Source organism: Galeopterus variegatus, unplaced genomic scaffold (assembly GCF_000696425.1).
Source record: "Galeopterus variegatus unplaced genomic scaffold, G_variegatus-3.0.2 Scaffold226, whole genome shotgun sequence".
NCBI lineage: Eukaryota > Metazoa > Chordata > Mammalia > Dermoptera > Cynocephalidae > Galeopterus > Galeopterus variegatus.
The window spans coordinates 786,764-803,535 of NW_007726337.1; the positions used below are offsets into that span (position 1 = coordinate 786,764).

Genomic DNA, 16,772 nt, shown 5'->3' on the forward strand with positions numbered 1-16,772 from the left:
TTAATCTTGAGGTGATTACTGAGACTGTCTTGACTTCATGTGTTGATGTGTGGGTTTTTTGTTGATGCCATTTTTGTGTGAAGAAATTTCCCTTCTATTCCTAATTTCATCCTTTTTTTGTTTGTTGTTTGTGTTTTTTGTTTGTTTTAACATGAGTGGTGTCTCGACTTAAATGCTTATTTCTACATCTTCAGAGATGACCATGTGGTCTTTGCTTTTCATTTTATTAAAGTAGTGATTGCACTAATTGTTTTTGTAACTTGAACCAAACATGCATTCCTGAGATAACTTCCCTTGGTTATATTGTAATTAATCTTTACATGTTGCTGATTTGTTTTCATCTTATTTCTTTGAGGATTTTTGCCTCTTTACTCATAAGGTATATTGATCTATAGTTGTCCTTTTTTGAAATGTCTGTCTAGCCTCATAAAATGCATTGTGAAGTGTTCACCTTTTTTTTCTCGATAGAAAAGTTAGCAAAAGATTGTTATTAATCATTTAATGATGTGGAGTAATTCACCAGTGATGTCATCTTGACCTGGATAGAAATTGAATCCTAACAACAATCGCATGAGCTTGGAAGAAGATCCTTTCCCAGCTGTGCTTTCAGTTAATACCTCAGCGTGGTATATCTGACACAGAGAAACTGTAAGTAATATGTATGTATTGTTTCCAAACACTAAGCTATGTGTTTCTTCTTATGCAGCTATAGATAAGCAACACACGTGACAGTAATTGTGACGTGACATGCTGGATTAGATCCTGGAACAGAAAAATGTATCTTACTGGAAAACCTGGTAAAATATTCAGAAAGTCTGCACTTCAGTTAACAGTTTTATATACTGTCAGTATCTCAGTTTTCATAAGTATAGTATGGTTATGTAAGATACTGACATTATAGGAAGCTGAAGAGTATATGATACTCCATGTACTTTGAGGTCCTGTGGCCTGGAGCGAGAGATGCAGCTGACCTGGACCACGTTTCTCATTTCTAAGATCAGGACAGCAATTATTCAGGTGCTTCTATTTCAAGCATTTGTAATTCAAGAAACCTTCTCACTCATCAAGACTTATAGTTTTTTTCAGTGAAAAAGGGCAGCGTTGTTAAAGTTGACACCATAAAACACGGGGCTTTATATTTATAATTTTTCCTTTTATTATAACAAGTACGCAAAAAAAAGGCAAGTTATAAAGGCAACATGACTAGCTGAGGAAAAAGAGTGACCCATCTCCAAATTGCAGGTGGTCATGAGCTTTATGTGCTCAGGGTTAGGAGAAGACAGGCAAGTTATAAAGGCAACATGACTAGCTGAGGAAAAAAGCGTGACCCATCTCCAAATTGCAGGTGGTCATGAGCTTTATGTGCTCAGGGTTAGGAGAAGACAAAGATGGACACAAAACTGTTTTAATAAGATGTCACAGGCACAGAGGATAGTGCTGAACTCCGAGTCCTACAACATCACTTTCCCATACTATCTCATAGTATAGAAGATGTGAAGTCTCACAACCTATGAACCAACGGTTAACCAGATTTCACTGAAGCTGCCCTGGCTGCCAGAGTTCTCAGAAGATGCCATTGTAAGTACTACAGATTCTTAGACCACATCATGAGGCAAGAACCAAGCACCTTGTCTCCACACACTAGCCTGAACAGAGGTTAGATTTCAATAGATGGAGGCTTATATATTTCAGATCAACACTTGCTGTTAATTAAGCCTTTATGGATCCTGAAACTCTAGGTGCAAATACATGGAAAATCCTCAGTGATAAATTATGTGAGATTTTTCTTCATTCCGTATAGTCATCAGGAACACCAGACCTCATTCCATTTTCTACAGACTGTAAAGTAGAGTTAACCAGAGTAACAAGTTGGCAGAGCAAAACACTTTTTTGGAAACCACAGGCCATATACTGGTGCAGCGAATGATCATAAAGTGATTTGTATGGTCACCATCCTTGTGATCACAAAGAACAATGGGAAAGAAGAAAAAATTTGACATACAATTATTTTGGATTCATTAATTAGATTTTGGATGAATCTTAAAGGGTGCATTGCTCATATTTCCATGAGAATAGGGCAGAAATTCTCAAGGTACAGATTTCCCTAAGTCTTTAGAGAGCTACCCCTCCAGTGCAAACATTCATGTGACTCATTGCCATTTCTAACTTTGTTCTCACTGGAGTTTTTGAACCATGGTTAATAAAATGACCTTTCCACATATGTAGAATTTTTGTTATTTTTAGTTTTTTCTTGAGGTTTCTCTCTGGTCAGTGGCCATAAATGGGACTTCCAAAGATTTGGTCCTGGATGTTTGCAGTGTTCTTTTCATGGGACCCTTCTTTATCCTGGCAAATGCTCTAATGCCTACACGTGTGACCTGTGACCAGGTGTTCCTTTTGCAGGAAACATGTTTATACTGGAAGACACCTTATGGCTCTTGTCTGACCAATGACCAGTTCATTCCTACCGATATAGCTACTCCCTGACTGGGAAGGAAATTAGGTCCAGGTATGTTGGTCAAATGAGACACAGACAAGACACAGGAAAGAGCAGAAGCAGCACATTACCTGCGGATCCCAGAGAGGAGAGGGCAGCATGCCTCAGAGGGCCAATACGGAGGGAGTCATCCTGGACACACACCCACAGCCAGTGGGGCTGGGGGAGCAAAGAGAGAGACAAAGAATGAGGGACCAGCATCCTGAAGCCTTTATTTGGCTCCCGGGCTTTACCACGCAGGTTTCTCCTGGGTTCTTCTACATGGGTTCTTCAATCCCAATTACAGGAAGCAAGCAGTGTTTAGTCACACTGTGGCTGAGAGGTGGTCACTAAAGGACAAGTAAATAGACCCCATATGACGTGGGGGTCAGTGGGGCGAGTCAAGACTGTATCCAGCTGTTCCATGGGGAGTGGTCGCCAGGAGGGGTTGTATGAGGAGAAATCAGGATCTACCATATTGAGCAACTGGGAGGGGGCAAAGAAGGGGAAACTATTGTGCCTTACTAAGTCCTGCTTCTATTATGAGCAAGTTAAACCTGTATTCAAAATGGATATCAAATATAGAATTCACTACAACATTTAAAAAATAATAATTCCGGTAATTTAGTAACTAGCACCTGTAATACCTGGGAAGAAGGTGAAGAGTATTGGTCAACTTACATGATACTATATTTAAGCAGGTTTCCTCCATAATATACCAGAATTCAGGGATGAACCACCATGATTTACAATGAAAAATAGGCAGTCACAGAGAAAACAGTGTATTGCACTAATCCTAAATTGCACAATTTCACATCTTTCAAATAGAGATGCATCTTAAAATTGATATTGAAGAAACAGTGTTATCCAGAAGGCAGTCATAATGTGATTGCCCTCATGTGCACACACATTAACTTGGCGTAAAAACGTTTCATTATTGGCTTATGGTGATATCGTCACCATCACATTTGGACCTGGTGTGTCAGTAGCAGGGAAATACAATCTCCAGAGAATAGTTCAGGAATCTCACAAGAAATGTTGGCGTCAAAAAATCTTTTAATCACCACTGATGATGATAATGTGGAGAAAATTGCTTACAAGGTGACTTGAAAAGCGATTCAAAAGAGTTTGATCTGAACGAGAGAAATCTGAGAATACCTTTGCTAATGTATTTTGCTTTCAATTTACATCTTATGTAATCATAGGCATGATATGACAGATACTCACATTTATATAAGTTCAAGAGTTATTTTCAGTAATTAAGATATGAAAATTCCACGTGATAAGTATTTATACCATACTTTGCCAATGGTTTTATTCTTTTACTGTGACATAAAAATAATATTGCATTTTACAATTGATGCAAGTGATACACTTTATACTTACTAAGAACAATCTGTCAGAATTAGCAAATACTGACTTAGGGTTTAGTACAGACCTACTTCTACATACTTTATGTATCGTTAGTTCATTTAATCCTCACAACATCTCAGGAGGTGGGAGCTATCACCAGTTGTCAATCTGAGCTAAAGCGCTACAGGAAAGGTATAGAAAAACCTTGAGACTGACTCGATCTCTAGAGTCCTTACTCACCTCAGTTCTGTTAGAATATCTTTTCTCTTATATGGTCCAGGTTTAGTTTGAGAAATCTTTTGACCTCAATCTCATGACCTCAAGATCATGGAAGTATTTGCCTAAAATAGGTTTTAAATACTGTATCATTATTTTTTATGTGTAAGACTATCATCCACCTCAAATTGATTTTGAGTCTGATGTGAGCTTAAAGTTAGATTTTATTTCTTCTGATGGCTATTCAGTATCCTGGAACATTATTAAAATTTAATATTTTTCCATTAAATATGAAATAATTGTATGTGCATGTAGTGGCTATTAAGCTCTCTTCTCTTTTTTTTTATTGCTTTATTTTTCTATGTATCTTACTATTAAGAAAGTTTATTTAACAAAAGAATTTTACCTCCAGAGGCCATTCTTTTACTCACTGTGCTAAACTGTAAGGAAAATAGAGAAGCGTAGAATCCTGCATACCTTGCACCTACACCAATATTCTCAGTTGTACCTCGAATAAAGAGGAGAGTATAAAACTTTAGGACATTGCTGTTGACACTTCTGTGTCTAATGTCCTTGTAAATCTCAGACAATCCCCCCACACCATTTCCTGTGTTACTTATTTAGTATATTTTCATTGAATTTCATTCAGTCTAACTCCTCATCTTCTTTCTTTGCTTTATGAAGCCTGGGGAACTTTCCACTCTAGCAGCAGCAGCGAGCAGAGCAGAAGCCTGTGCAGACATCACTGATGCTTCCTGCCCCAGCCAGGAGGACACAGTGGGTGAGGTTTTTCTTCCCTGAACCATGCTCACTGAGAAAGGGACATGAGCTGGCACAGCCTGGTCTAGAGTCTATCTGTGGGGTCTGCATGGGCAGGGCCAGCTGCTCCTGCCCTTCCTCTGGGGTCTATTGGAGAAAGCAGCTATTTTGCTTAAAGATCAAGTCTGTTCAGCAGTCATTGTGCTTGCTGTCCAGGGACATGTTACTGTTTCAAGCCTGCCTTGTAATATTTGTTTTGGTTTTTGTTTTGTCTTACAATGTCTTTAACACTTGTCTCTACATTTACTTTTTTTTTTACTTATCTATACATTTACATAAACATCATCTACAACCAAATTAGTATCATTGTCTTGTGTATTAACGCCTTTCTTCTGTGTTTAATAATGTATTTATAATCATTTTTTGCAAAATCTTTTAAATTATTTTTATCTTTTCAAGAATTACACTTTACTAAATTGAATGATAATAGCACTTTTATTAGGAAAGTCACTTGTTACACATTCTCTGTTTTACTAGTCTAGAAATTTTCTCTGAAATACCTCTGCTTGAAAAGGAGAGGAACAGACTTTTCTGGGAACCACAGTATGAAACTTGCTCAGAGTCTCATGCTTAAAAAGCACCGTGAATGTTTTCATTTAAATGACAGAGTTCGTTCTAAGTGTGATAGTTTTGCAAAGCATTAATTTGTGTGCACAGAACAGAGACTTCCTTTCTAAACACAGAGACCAGCCATTTCATTAATATGCAAGAATAAATTTCAGTATATTGTTTGGTTTCCTCTTACACAAACTTATGGACATTGGATAGGTTTCCTTCCACAAAATTTTGAAATGTCTGCAAGACATTTTCTTATATAATGACCCATAATATGGATATTTATTCTTTTCACTTGATGAGTAAATACTATTTTTTTAAAATATTCAGTAAAAAAGATGCTATTAAGAGAATGTTTACACACATCTCCAGGCAGCACCTATTTTTATAATGTGGTCTTGTTGAAAGAGTTGAAATCCTATGTTTATTTTCCTTTATCGGATAAGAAATAATTTAAAGAGTTTTTTATGCTGGTGACTTTTTAGATCACCAGAGCATCTCCCATATTGCTCTTTGTCCACTACACATGTGGGGCTCACAGGGGAACAGCACAATGTTTTCATGTTCTCTGATAGTCCATGCAGTGGGGATTCAGAAAACATGCCAGACACTGCACTGCAGGTGCAAGAGCTGCACTTGGTACTCAGAGCACAGGCAGCAGACCTGGAATGGGAAGGACGAGGAAGCCTCTTGGAGGAGGAACACGGAGGAGCCTCTGCAGAGTGAAGAGCAGCGAGTCAAGCAAACAGGGGAGGGAAAGAGGAGAGGAACCGTGTGTCCGTGGCACAGGTCAGGGCATGGGAAGAGGCCGCGGATATGAAGGAGGCTGGGACAGGGACAGGTGACAGTGGCAGGAGCAGGAAGGGCAGACCTTGGTGGGATTGGGCAGTGAGAGAGGACAGGCAGGAAGTGACGCAGGGACAGCTGCAGAGCATCGCATTCTGCGTGGAGGGGCTTTGAGTGTCTGGGTCTTGTTCCTGGAATCCTCACCCCAGCCCACGAGGTCTGCCTGTCAGGAAGACAGGAGTGAGGATGGTCCCTGTGCACCGGGAGGTCCGAAGGTGGAGAGGGTCAGGATCAGCGACCTTGAAGGCTCCTGTACGCCTCCCGTGCTCCATCGCTCAGATCCCCTGCCCCACCTCGATGGCAGGTTTCTTTCTCCTCCGTCATTTTGCCGGTGCATGCGGGACCCGTGGTCAGCAGATGTGGAGCAGCCACGTCCTCGCCTCCTGCTTCCACGCGGGGAATGGAGCAGCCTGAGCAGCTGCGCAGAGAAGGGACCTGAGGCAAGAGCTGCAGGTGCCGCAGAGGAGGGCACGAGGAGGGAGGAGGAGGGAGGCAGAGGGAGGCTGTGTGCGCAGCCGCAAAGGGCGCGGTGGGCGCTGCTGCCTTCACAGGACGCTGCTTTGCGGGCAAACGTTCAAGCGTTTATGTCTGCATGGTCTCATATGTTTTTGATATTCGTATGCAAATGTCATAATTTCCCATGTTTTTTGAACGTAACATAGCATATTTTAACTTCATTCTTTCTATCACATGTGCCCTTTTCTATCACATGTGTTATGTACATAGCAATAGTTATTTACTACAATTTTTATTAGTGGATTATTAATAGGTAAAAATTTGCCAACTTGTTTATTTTAATTGATGGGTAACAATCGTGTATATTTATGGAGTACAATATTATTTTTTGATTGTTGTACACATTGTAGGAAGAATCAGTGAGTCTAATTAACATTTCCTTCAGGTCACCAAAGTATTTTTTTTTCTTGTGACAACTTTAGTAATCTATTCTTTTAGCAATTTTTAAATATACAGTACAACTTAGTGAACAAATGAAATTACCCCGCATTAGTGTGCCTTTTTTTGGATCAATTCTGAAGATTAGTATCACATTTCAGTGGGGAGTCACCTCCGCGTGCCTTACACAGCAGTGCTCTATGGAGTCTTGTGTTTTTCCTGTTGATTTTTAGGCCCTTTTGTTTTCTGGGAAGTATTGAACTATGAACATACTAACGGAAAATCTAGTTCCTTTCATTTTTACTTTGTTTTTACTCTCCTTACAATAATAGAACTTTTCTTCTACTTTCTTTGGATTCAATCTGTTTTTCCTTTTCTCGGTTCCACGTGTGGAAATGTAGATGGCTGGTTTGACAGCTACTGTCTTTTCTAAGATATGTACTCAATGCTACACATTTCCTTCAAGTTCTGCTTTCATTGCATTCTGCACATTTTGATAAGCTATGTTCTCCTTTTCATTTTGTTCTTAATATCTTGAGATTTCTTTTTTGACCCATATGTTATTTAGAAGTGTGTTGTTTAATTCCCATGCATTTGGTGATTTTCTAGTTATCCTTCCAGTTATCCTTGGATTTAGAATTTAATTCCATTGGGCCTGAGAGCATACACTGTATGATTTACATTCTTTTAAATTGTTGTGGTATATTTTATGGCCCAGAATGTGATATTTCTTGTTGAATGTGCCATGTGAGCTAAGGAAGAATGTGTAATCTGCAGTTTTTGGATGAAGTAGCCTGTAGATGTCCATTATATCCAGTTGCTTGTGAGAAATAAAGTGGCTTAGAGCAATCTAAGGAATGTGAGAACTGCTAAATATAACGGGTCCAGTGAGATAGGAGCATGGGGCTTCAGTCACAGCTCCTTCCCCCTGGTCTGAGATAGTTCCTAGAAAAACATGTTCTAGCTGCAGTTTCCAGACTTGGTGCCGCCACCAAGAGCATAGTTTACCCAAATGTTATCACTAGTTTTAAAATGAGTTCTGTGCATCTTCTTTAAATGTGTATGTGTCTCTATATCTAAAGTAGATTTCTTGTAGACAGCGTATAGTTTGTCATGTTTCTTAATCTACGATGTCAATGTGATTAAGACCATTGACATTGAAAATGACTATTGATATAGTTGGATTAATAGCTACCATGTTTATGATTTCTATTTGTTTCCCTTATTCTTCCTTTCTATTTTTTCTTTCCACCCATTTCCTTCCTTTTTTTTGGTTTTAATTGAGCATTTTATATGGTTCCATTTCTCTTAGCCTATCTATTATATATCCATTTTTTTAGTCATTTAAAGTTTCTTTGTATTTTAAATTATTACACAAAGATTTTCTTGAAAAGAATAATAGCAACACTGTATTTGAGTATGTGTACATATGCATATATCATATGTATATATGTATATACATGTATATGTGTGTATGCATATATGTATAAGTGAAATAATGGCAGCAGTAATACAAAAGTCTAGAGAGAGAAATTAAGAATATTTGGTATTATAGGGTACTAAAACTACTGGTAAAGTAATACAGTGTTATTTGGGAAGGGGCTTGGATTAATTTTAAATGTAATATTACAAACTCTAGAGCAGACTGTTAGCAAAGGCCCCAATTTCCTGCTGGCTATTGATCATAGGCCTAATTAAGTTCCTTGCCACGTGAGCTTTTACTACATGACAAAATAAAAATGCTTTATAAATTTAATCAAGAGAGGGATTTTGTTATCAAGGCAGAAATCATAGTCTTATGTATCATAATCACCCAAGTGACAGGCCAGCATATTTAAAGCAATACTCTATTGCATAAGAGTCACAGTTCCTGACCACACTCATGGGGAGGGGATTCGAATGCAGGGTTGTGTGCAATAGCAGGTGGGTCATTGGGTGCCATATTTATGTCTACCTGCCACAACTGGTCTTCTGTAGTCTGAAAAAGTTTCTTATGTTTCACTTATTTTTTCATAAACATGAATGCAGGGTTGTGTGCAATAGCAGGTGGGTCATTGGGTGCCATATTTATGTCTACCTCCCACAACTGGTCTTCTGTAGTCTGAAAAAGTTTCTTATGTTTCACTTATTTTTTCATAAACATGACACTTTAGAATGTATTCGTCAGTTATTTTACATAACATCTCACAATTTGGATTTTTCTGATGGATTCCCATGATTAAACTATGAATATGGATTAAATTGGACACTTTTATCTAAGTTTGAAGGCAATGAAAACATTGTTTGACCTAAGGTAAAAAAAAAAATGTTTTTCTATTGTCTCTTCTATGGAGTTTGTCTATTTAGCACATATACTTAGGAGTATGATCAATTTGAGTGAATTATGTATGTGATGTGAGAGAGGAGTTGAATTTGCATGTAAATATCCACTTGTCAAGTAATATTTGATGGAAAACTATTTTTTTCTGTATTGAATTGATTATGTTGTAGAATCATTTACCGTAAATGTAAGAGTTCATTTTTGCATATTCAATTCTGTTTGATTGATCTATAAGTCTATCCTCCCAATAGTACCACAAATTTTGATTATTATCACTTTGTAGTAAGTTTTAAAATCAGGCAGTATGAGTGTACTACTCTAACTTAGTTCTATTTTAATATGATTTTGGCTATTCTGGACCTATTGCTCTTATCTGTGAATGTTAGAATCAGGTTGGCCATTTAGGCAAAGGAAAAAAAAAAGAATATTACATGAAATTTTGATAGGGATTACATCAAATCTATACAGCCATTTAGAAATTATTGCCATCTTAATGTTAAGACTTCTAATCAATGAGCACTGAAGATTTTTCCACCTATTTAGAAATTCATTAACTTCATTCATCAAATTTTGTAAGTTTCATGGTACTTATCTCACACTTATTTTGTAGAATGTATTCCTAAGTTTTTTTGTTTGTTTGTTTTTTATGCTATTTTAAATTGAATGGATTTCTGAGTTTGATTTTCAGATTGTTAATTGCTGACATATAGAAATATAATTCATTTTTTTATATTGTCCTTGAGAACTGCAACCTTGTTGTAGTCATTTTTTATTTTTATTGTATTTTATTTAGATTCCTTAGGACTTTTTATGCACAAAATCATGTCATTTTCAAACAGAGGTAATTTGACTTCCTTTCCAATCTTGGTGCCTGTGTTTATTTTTCTAGGCTAATTGCCCTGACTACATCTTCCACTACAATGTTGAAAAGAAGCGGCAAGAATGGACATCCTTGTGTTGTTTCCACTCTTAGGGAAAGTATTGCCCCTTCAGAGAACTTGTAATGTTACATGAGTTTTATATGGATGCTTTCCTAGGTAAAAAAAGTTTCCTTTTAAGCCTGATTTTTACCTGTTTTTAACATGAATAGATTTTTGAATTGTCAAAAGTTTATCCTTCAGCTTTTGAGAAAATCATTTGGTGTTTCCTCTTTATTCTGTTAATACAATTGTGTTATACTAATTGTTTCTGTATGTTGAAACAAATTTCTGTTCCTGAGGTAACACACTTGGTTATAGAGCATAATCATTTTTACATGTTGCTGATTAGTTTTGCTTGTATAATTCCTCAGGACACTAGCCTCTATTTTCATAAAGCATACCAGTCTTAATTTTCTTTTCTTGAAATGTCTCTGTTTAGTTGTGGTATCAAGGTAAAGTGCCTCATAGAAGGCATAGGGAAGTGATCTCTTCTCTATTGTTATTATCGTTGTTGTTATTTTGTTTATTTTTTGGTTTTGTTTTTGAAAAAAATTGTGAGATTGTTTTAATGTTTGGAATCATTCAACAGTGCAGTCTTCTCCTCCTGGGCTGGGAATTGAATTCTAACAACAATCACATGAGCTTGGAAGATCTTTCCCCTGATGTACCTTCAGTTGAGACCTCCGCCAGGGCCATCTGACCCAGAGAAACAGTGAGTAATGTGTACGTGTGGTTCTGAGCCACTAAGCTATGTAGTAATTTGTTATGTAGCTATACATAAGTAATACACCTAACAGTAAATGTAATTAGGTGTCCTGGATTAGATCATGTAACAGAAAATTATGTTATTTGAAAACCTGGTAAGATATGAAACAAGTCTGCATTTCAGTTAATAGTTTTGTGCCACTGTCGATTTCATCATTTTCATGAATATTCTGTGGTTGTGTGAGATGTTAACAGTACATGAAGCTGAGGGGTGTATGAAACTCTGTAGTATATGTGTAACGTTCTATGAATATGAGTGTTTCAAAATGAATATTTTTTTTTAAAGTATTATTTTGGTGATAAAAAAGACAAACAAAATCACTGGGCCTAGGACATGAATGGACATGGAGGGAGAGAACAGTAAAGCCCGTTTTCTTATTTATCCACCATCCCAAACACAGGTGCATCTACCCAGGAAGCTCCCGTCAAGATCCAGGGGTTGTCATTCATGTTTTTTCTTCTAATTATATTTCCCAGTCACAGATTGAATGTCAGTAATCATTTCTTTAAAGACAGGTGCTTGTGCTTCATGCATCTCAGAAAGCCCCATTTTCAGACACTGTTTGGGAGGGTCCTACTGAAGTCTTTTTGAAGACTTGACTTCTTAATGTTAGAAGTTGAGGTTGAGAAATATCAATTAAAGGAAATGTGGATAATACTTGAGCATTTTTTTTTAAAAGTATTATTTTGGTGATAAAAAAGACAAACAAAATCACTGGGCCTAGGACATGAATGGACATGGAGGGAGAGAACAGCAAAGCCCGTTTTCTTATTTATCCACCATCCCAAACACAGGTGCATCTACCCAGGAAGCTCCCGTCAAGATCCAGGGGTTGTCATTCATGTTTTTTCTTCTAATTATATTTCCCAGTCACAGATTGAATGTCAGTAATCATTTCTTTAAAGACAGGTGCTTGTGCTTCATGCATCTCAGAAAGCCCCATTTTCAGACACTGTTTGGGAGGGTCCTACTGAAGTCTTTTTGAAGACTTAACTTCTTAATGTTAGAAGTTGAGGTTGAGAAATATCAATTAAAGGAAATGTGGATAATACTTGAGCAGACAGGAGAATTTTTTCTGGGTATAAGGATTTCTTATTCTTGTTAGCAGATGACATCCGTACCTTCATGCCTGTGAAAAACATAATTAAGTTATTTTCAAGCTACAGAATACAACATGGCAACTGTATATTCTGTTAACACTTAGACCTTGAAATTTTTCACACATTGCCAAGTCTCAGAGCCATGGAATAGATATTGCCATAGTTGCAGGTGAGTAGGTGTGGGGACAATAGAATAGTTTGGTCAGGCTCCCTCCACTCAGGTCCGGTTGGGGGCCATGCAGCACATTTCTTTGTAAACAAGTTGTGTGTGGGTGGAGTTAGTGCGTATGTGCACCCATGTATCTTTTTAGATTGCTGCTATTGCGTGTTCTTCAGTTTGTGAAGCAGAGCTGGCTGGCAGAGCTCACATCTTGAAATAGAGCATGTTTACTCTGGTGACAGGTGCTCAGTATTTTCTGCAGACTTTGCTGGTAGCAGTCGAGTTTCTGAGTTAGTCTTTGTACTGCCTAGCTCGCAGATATGTGTGTGTGTGCTGAGTAAAGATTATTCCTACTTCAACCAAGGCTCCAAGGACTTTTTTGCCAGTTACCCAGCTCATAGACCTGCATGTGAAGGGTTTGTGAGCAGGCTTGAGGGGTCTGTGAGCTCCAGACCCAGCCCTAGCTCTACAGCGAGGTACAGAAAATGTGTATAAATATGGTGGTTTAGTTTAGACCTTTTTATACAAACCTAGAAAAGAATCTTTAGACATTAGGTTTTTGGCAGGTGAGGCAAGTGAGTGATAGACATGTATTGTTCACAGGTGGAGAAAGCTCAGTAGAAAATAAATGAAAAACAAAACAAAACAAGCAGGATACAACATATTCCCAGCCCTCCATGCAGTGATCTAAGAGATGGACATGGGCTGAATGATGACTCTGCACATGTGCTGGATAAACAGAGGATCCCTCAGCAGGGAGGACTGTCCACTCATCCCACACAGCTCCCTGTGCATAGCACTCTGGACAACAACAGGATTATGTCCGGTTACCATGTCTACAGAGCTTACAAATCCATGGACTGCACGATGCTCCCAAAGATTCCCGCAAAGTAGAGACTCTGGCTTTTATGGTCCATAATCAAGCAATATACTCTCCACACCAAATTCATAGTTTCAGTAAGAAGACTAGCTCCTGTGACATGTAGACGTGGAGTGAGAGACACAGCTGACATAGACCATATTTCTCACTTCTGAGATCAGGATGGCAGATATTTAGGTGCTGCTATTTAGGGAATTTGCAATTCAGGATGCATTCGTACCTGTAAAGGCTCAGACTTCACTCCATGAATAAGGACAGCATTGTTAAAATTGACATCTTAAAACATAGAAGGTTATTTTATTCATTTCATTATAACCAGAGCTCCTTAAAAAAAATGTCAAAGAGGTAGGCTATGAAGGAGACATAAGGAGAGACCTGTCTGAAATGGCAGGTGGAAAATGAGCTCCAAGTGTTCAGGGTTGACAGGAGAGGTGATACTGATACTGTACTAACATGATGTCACAGGCACATACGACAGAGTCCCCAAACATTGCTTTCTGGTAACGTGGACTATATGATTTGCCACAACCTACCAAACCTCCTGTGACAGGATTTCACTGAAGCTGGCCTGGCCATCAGACTTCTCAGAAAGATGCCTTTGTAAATATCCCAAATTCTTTCACTACTTCATGGGGCAAGAATCCAATATCCTGACTTCACACTCCAGCCTGAATAGAAGAGAGAGTTCAGTAGATGAATGGCTCATATATTTCAGATGAGGACTTTCTGTTAACTTAATTGAGCCTAGTGTGATCCTGAAGTTATAGGTGCAGATACACACAAAATCCTAAATTATAAATTGTATGAGATTCTTATTTCTTTAATATATTCATCAGGGAACATGAAAGCCCATTGTATTTTCTAAGTACCCAGAAGCAGAGCTAATGAGAGTAACAAGTGAGAAGAGCAAACTGTCTTATGAAAAGCACAATACATCTACTTCTGCAGTGACTGTTCATAATGTGATTTGTATGATCATCGTCTATGACACTAGAAACATGAATAGGAAAAGAGAAAGAGATGGATATGCAATTGTTCTGGATTGGAGAATTGCATTTAGAATGAAGCTTACAGGGAGCATTTCTCATATTTCTAAGAGTAAGGCAGAATTTCTCAAGATACAGATTTTTCTAAGTCTTTAAGAGCTACCACTGCAGGGAAAACTTACAAGTAACTCTTAGAACTTTTATGTTCCTCCTCAATGGATTTTTTAAAATATAGTTTATAAAATGACCTCTCCACATATATTATATTTTTGTTATTTTTATTTTACTCTTGAGGTTTGTGTCTGGACAGTGGCTACACACTCTAGCCCTGCCCAGTGACACTTAATGGTCTTTGGTCTTGGATGTTTACAACATGCCTTTTGTGGGATATGTCTTTATCTTTTTAGACAGTCAAATGCCTAAGTGTCTAACCCAAACCAGCTGTCCTTCTCACCAGAAACTTGTTTATATTGGCAGACACCCTTATGGTCAGACCTTGTATCTGACCTGTGACCTACTTATTCCTACCAAGATAGCCACTTCCTAGGAGGGCCCTGAGTGAGAAAGAAGTCAGATTCTGGTATGTTGGTCAAGTGAGACACAGAGCTGGCAACTGAGCAGAATGCATGAAATAGCCCCAGCCATGTATTATTTAGATTTCAGGGAGAAGAGGGCAGAATTCCTGAGAGGGCCAAGAAAGAGGAGGGAGCCATCCTGGCCCCCCCCCCAGCAGCCTGCGGGTGATAATGGTGCAAGATCAAAGAGAGACAAAATGAGGGGCCAGTTGGCTGAGGTCTTCATTGGGTTCCAGGATGTTACCCAAGCAGGTGTCTCTTGGGGAGCTCTGACTGGTGGGTTCAGAGCCAGCATGAGGTGCATGAAGTCACACCATGACAGGAGGTGTTCACTGCAGGATATCTGCACAGTCTGCATGAGGTGTGGGAGTCAAGTATTGTTTCCATCTGTCCTATAGAAAGTGGTCAAAAAGAGGGAGTGGCATAATGAAACTACTTGGATTGCACACATTTAGGAACTGGGAAGTGGTGGAAAACAGGAAATGGTGTTGTGGATGATTAAACCCTACTTTTGGGATAAGCAAGGCAAACCTATATTGAAAATGGATGCCAAGACCATGTAATATTACAAGAATTCACTACAACAACTAAAGTAGGCTATCCAGTAGTTCACTAATGACTCTAACATCTCTACTTGCTGGGTAGAAGGTAAACAGAGTTAGTCAAATTATATGAAACTATATTTAAGCAGGATTCCTCAGTACTAGACCAGACAGAACAGCTGAACCACCATGATTTTACTCTGAAAAATGGGCAGTCACAGAGAAAAAACAGTGTGTCCCATTGATCTTATAGTGCACATTTTTATATCTTTCAAATATATTTGCATTTTAAAATTGGTATTGTGAAAACTCTCTTCACCAGAAGGCAGACATAACATAATTTCTCTTGTGTGTATACACATGGACTTGGCATAAAAATCTTTCAGTGTCACCTTCTGGTGATCTCCTCAACATCATAACTCACAGAGCAGGTGTCAGTTGCTTGGAAGTAGTAGCTAGTCTCACAGAGAGTTGTAATTTCATAAGAAATGTGGCATCAACAAAGCTTCTGATTAGCAGAGATCATGATATTATGGTGAAAATCATGGAGTAGTTGAGAAGTGTTTAGGAAGAGTGTGATCTGAATGAGAAAAAAATTAGAATAACTTTATTGATTATTTTGCTTTTATTTTTATCTCAATCATAGAAGTGACGGAAGACAAAGAGTTTATATAAGTTCAAAAGAGTTATTTTTAATAACTATGAGAAAAAAATTGTAAGTGATGAGGAATATACTGCAAAGTGCTCCAGGCTAATTGTGTAGATTCTCTGATCAAGCCCAGTATCTATCATTTCTTCATGGACCCCCAGCACCTTTTTATTAGGAAATGGAATTAGAAACTGCCTTGGATTGAATGTCCCCCCAAAACTTAATTCCCACTGTAATTGTTGAGGGTAGGAAATACTATTATGGTAATTGAAAGGTGGGGCCTGGAATTAATGAAGCCACCTTGGATCCTAAAACTCTAGGGGCAAATATACTCAGCATCCTACATGATAAATTATGTGAGACTTTTTTTCATTCAGTACACTTATCAAGAACACAAAAGTCCATTCCATTTTCCATGTAGTTCAGAGTAGAGTTGACCAGAGTAGCATGTCGGCAGAGCAAAACATTTTATGAAAACCATAATGCATCTACTTCTGCAGTGAATGATCATAAAGTGATGTGTATGGCCACCATCCTCATGATTAGAAGGACAATGGGAAAGAAGAATAACATAGATATACTGTTGGTCTGGATTGGATAGTTGGATTTGCAAGCTTGCAAAGTTGCAAAGTTTGCAAAGATTGCAAGCTGCAGCTTGCAGTGTACGTTGCTCATATTTCTTTTTTTTTTTTTTTTTTTTTTTTTTTTTTTTTTC

General features: G+C 38.1%; 2 long non-coding RNA genes across 3 annotated transcripts in view; both read left to right on the forward strand.

Moving 5' to 3' along the window:
- Nucleotides 1-475: 475 nt before the first annotated feature.
- On the forward strand, nucleotides 476-10,510 carry LOC103585255. 2 transcript variants are annotated; one of them, XR_550048.1, is made up of 3 exons: nucleotides 476-648; nucleotides 4,730-4,826; nucleotides 10,369-10,510. It is a non-coding gene; the product is annotated as an uncharacterized LOC103585255 (long non-coding RNA). The 2 variants fall into 2 exon arrangements; XR_550049.1 differs by lacking the exon at nucleotides 476-648 and adding an exon at nucleotides 1,391-1,578.
- Nucleotides 10,511-10,994: 484 nt separating this feature from the next.
- The window catches only part of LOC103585256, a 24,288-nt gene continuing 18,510 nt past the window's right edge, over nucleotides 10,995-16,772 (forward strand). The window contains exon 1 of the long non-coding RNA XR_550050.1: nucleotides 10,995-11,111. This is a non-coding gene — a long non-coding RNA (uncharacterized LOC103585256). The remainder of the gene's footprint in view (nucleotides 11,112-16,772) is intronic.